Below are 4,138 nucleotides of genomic sequence, written 5' to 3' on the forward strand. Positions count from 1 at the left end.
TGATCAGTTCACGGAGGCTTTGGAGTTGGTAGCTGAACCAGAGGCCGTGCCAAGGCTCACACGATAATGTAGATGTGCTCATTAAATGGAAAGGCTAACCACTGTTTGAGGCCACTCGAGAAGATGCCACTTCTATTGCTGCACGGTTTCCAGATTTTCACCTTGAGGACAAGGTGCAACTTGACCCCTGGGGTAATGTGATAAACCATACAAGCCCTCAAAAGGTAAAAAGAGAATTGCAGAACTAAAGGGCAAATCAGAAAGTTTAAATAAAACAGCAAAAGGGTCAAAGATGATGGAAGGAGATAAAAAGGAGGAATGTATTACGATTAGGGTTATCTGATTATTTGTCTACTTTACTTTTGTATTGAATTGGGAGAGAACGGGCCTCTCGAATTGTCCGTTATTGTAAGCATACTCGTAATTCAGTTTATATATTGGAGATCTACTGTGTTCAAATACATACATCAATCATTAAATTGTTAGGGTTCATCTAGTATATTACACCATACCAACATTCCTCGTTATTTGCGGAAAAGTGAAACTGTGATCTCAGAAAACATGAGAACCATGTTTCCGGGCGATGATCGGTTGAAGCTGACTACGGAAAAAGAACCAAAAAAACTTAATTCAACTAGTTTAATATCTGGTTGATTTTTGTTGATTCCATACTTTTGTAAAAAAAATAATCAGAAAACAGTAAAATTGCAAAAAAAACTTAGAAAAATTAGTATTTTTGATATTTTTTCTAATTTTTGTGTCATTTACAAATAGTTTTTAATATAAAATAATTTTTAAATAGGTACAATAAATATGAATATGTGGTGAATAATTTAACCATGTTTCTAAAAATTTGCAATTTGACCGATCTGTTACTAATTATTTAATACTCTAAAAGCTTCCGACCAATTCAATTTTTGAAATATGATTATCATTATGAGTTTTTCTTTATCAAAGTATTAATAAAATTAAAATAATATATTGGGTAAATATAAGTAATTACTGAATGACAAAAATATATTAGTTGATAAAATAACAAATAGATTCATTATAATATATTAAAATAATATTTAATATTAAAATATTAATACAAATTTCCGATTTTTACTGACGAGCGGAGGAAGCAAAAGAAAAAACTGTAGTAGGGGGGAAGGGAAGAATGTGGAAAGAAAAGAGTCCAGGCGTGAAGATCCTTTGGATTTGGACCATCGGAACTGCTGCTAGTAACCTACTTACTTCCCCTCCAATTATCCCCATTCTTCGTATATACTAGTACATGTTAACATTTTACTATTTTTCTGTTATTGTTTTCTTGTAGTTCTGGTTGCAAATGTTGCTACCACCAGGATGAGAGATATGCAGAAACAGATGGATACTCCACAATCCACCATTCCTCAGCAAGAATCACCGCATGTCATTGTCGATGATTCCACTGGCTTTGTTCGTACCCAAGATAAATTTGAAAGTTAGATGGTCTGCAGATCACCTGTTTGTGTTTTTGACTCAATGTAATAACATGCTATTTTACCTATATATCGTATCGAAACTTGGATATAATGTGTTCTTTTACTTATGTATTGTAACTACCATTATCATCACCCGGAACTAATTTCGAATGTAGTGTTGTGATTTTATAAATGCTCATCATTTCAATGTACCCTAACTTTGGTTTGGACTGAATGTTGTTGTAATTTCTGGGTTAAGAGAATACCAATGAATTTCCGGCTCGAAAGGTCTTTCGGGATTGGTTTGTTGAAGGATTTGAAGCAATGTACATTGCTTGTTACCCTATGTCATTGCTGTTGAGCTATTATATTTGGTGTAGTAGAGTATAATTTTGTAATGCAACTTATGTGTGAAGCTTACTATAACTTGCTGTTTTCTTGGCAATGGCTAGGAGTGTCTGACGTGTTAAATTAATCATTGCTTTGTTTAGGTGTGTATGCATTGTACTAGTTTGAGATTGAAGTTTAAGCAGGTCCAAAATGATCCTTAAACCTTCTAAATCATGATCAAGCAAGCAGGGCTATTTTTAAGCTTGTTTAGTTTTTAAGGGGGGCAGGTGTGATATGTAACAGAACAAGTACGAACCTTCTGGAGAGGGGGATTGGATTGGATGTGATAGTCTCGGTTCATGTTTGTGCTAATCCTATTGTTATTAAATATGGTGAAGGTGATATAAATGAGATAGTGCATACTATTGGAAGTTGAGTGGTGAATTTTTTTCCAGAAAATAATTCATAACTTTCTTCTTTTATAATCTTTTTCCAGGGACCAGGGGTGATGAGCCTTTGTCAGAAGGCCTAAATTGTTCAAAGATATTGCATTTGGAGTTATTAGTTTTTCTTAGCTAGGCATATAAGAACGGGTTCATCATAGCAACAAGGGATGACAAATTAATCCGATTCGATAGATACCCGATCCGAAACTCGAAGTTTTGGATATACCGAATCCGGAGTTTTGGATTTGGATTTCAACGATACCGAACCGATACCCGATCCGAAATCCGATCAAAACCCGAAACCTGATTAAAACCCGACACATAAATAATGTATTATATATAATATTCAAGATGTAAGATATATAATTACATATTTTTATTGTATTATTTGAGTAGTTGTAGATTAATATCAAGATTGTCAACATTTATATATTGAATTTTAATTATTTACTATTTCAGTATCAATTTTTATTGTTTAAGATATGCCTTTTTATATATTCATAAAAAAATTATTTGTGATGGAATACTAAATATTAAATATTATGTTATTAACATATCTAAGGTTGTAATCACCTTGTCAACATGTGTAGTATAATGTGTTTGACTACTTATTAATTAGTGTATTTTAGTTTTAGGTATTATATAAAAGTAATTAATGGTGTTTGCATATAAATAATATTTAATTTGATTATATTATTCATAATTTTGGATACCTGAAAAATACCCGATCCGATCCAAAACCCTATGAATTTGAATTTGAATATGAATAAACCCGAAAATATTTAAATTTAAATTTAGATTTTACAATATCCCGAACCTGGTCCGTTGCCATCCCTAGCAACATGACCGTGTCAGTTCTTGACTCGTTATTCACGATATGTAAGTAATCTTATTGTTGGACCAAGACAAGATGCCCCAAAGGAATCATAGTTAGGATAATTATGAAATATTATGTAAAGCCCAAGAAGGCCCAATTTGTAAGATAAAGCCCATTTGGGACTTGGTATAAATAAAAGACGACAACCCCATTGAAAAGGGTTGGCTAATTAAGTAAAGAAGATCATCTCCTAAAATTATAGTCTAATAATAATAATATTATTGGCACATCATTTGGCGCTAGAAGGAGCTTTGCTTTAACAAGATCCAACCAGAAGATGATTGTAGAAGAGCTTGATCCGGGAACCGCCGGACCGACTCAGGTAAAGGAGTTGACGGCAGAAGTTGCCGCCGACCCCTCGACCCACGGCGATCGCGAGCTTCCTAAACAACCGGCATTGAAGCCGAAGTGTTTGTTCCCTCCACCTGAGACTCCTCCAGAAGATCAATTTCTAGGATTGAAGGACTCACTCCAAAGGGACAGAAAAAGAAAAACTGTGTCAGATCAACGTTTTAGAGTTCAAACATCTAAAGGAAAAAAAGTTCTCTCGAGCGACGTTCGGCTGCATTTGGAAAAGAAAGAAAGGCTAAAAGCCCAAAACCAAGAAAATCCAGAAGATTCGCTTGATTCAGATGAAGAACTCGAGTTTCTAGAGCGCGAAGCTCAGAGATTGCAGGCTAAACTTGAGCGAAAACGCGAGATTCACCGTCTCCGTCGAGAGCTCCAACAAACTACAATTCAAAATGATGGACAAGACGATGAATTTTATGACGAGGATGATGCGGAGTATGAATATGAACCGTCGGTGGAGTCGACATATTCACAACCTCGCGAACGTCGACAGAGGACAGTGTCATCTGCCGATGTCTCACATCAGACAGAATCCACAAAATCTATATCTCACGAGGAGTTCGCTAAAATGCAGGAGGAAATCGCCCAGATGCGTACCTTGATGAGAAATCAGGCAGAGTTTGAAACCGTTTCCGAGAGCCCCCTATCATTAGTGCTTGAGAAGGCGCGTATCGACAGGACGTTGAAAA

The 4,138-nt window shown here is 35.3% G+C and overlaps 1 long non-coding RNA gene across 1 annotated transcript; it reads left to right on the forward strand.

Moving 5' to 3' along the window:
• Nucleotides 1–1,090: 1,090 nt before the first annotated feature.
• Nucleotides 1,091–1,757, forward strand: LOC141667408 (uncharacterized). The gene is made up of 2 exons (XR_012552624.1): nt 1,091–1,223; nt 1,319–1,757. It is a non-coding gene; the product is annotated as an uncharacterized LOC141667408 (long non-coding RNA).
• Nucleotides 1,758–4,138: the final 2,381 nt, after the last annotated feature.

This window comes from Apium graveolens, chromosome 6, assembly GCF_009905375.1.
Source record: "Apium graveolens cultivar Ventura chromosome 6, ASM990537v1, whole genome shotgun sequence".
In the NCBI taxonomy this organism is placed as follows: Eukaryota; Viridiplantae; Streptophyta; class Magnoliopsida; order Apiales; family Apiaceae; genus Apium; species Apium graveolens.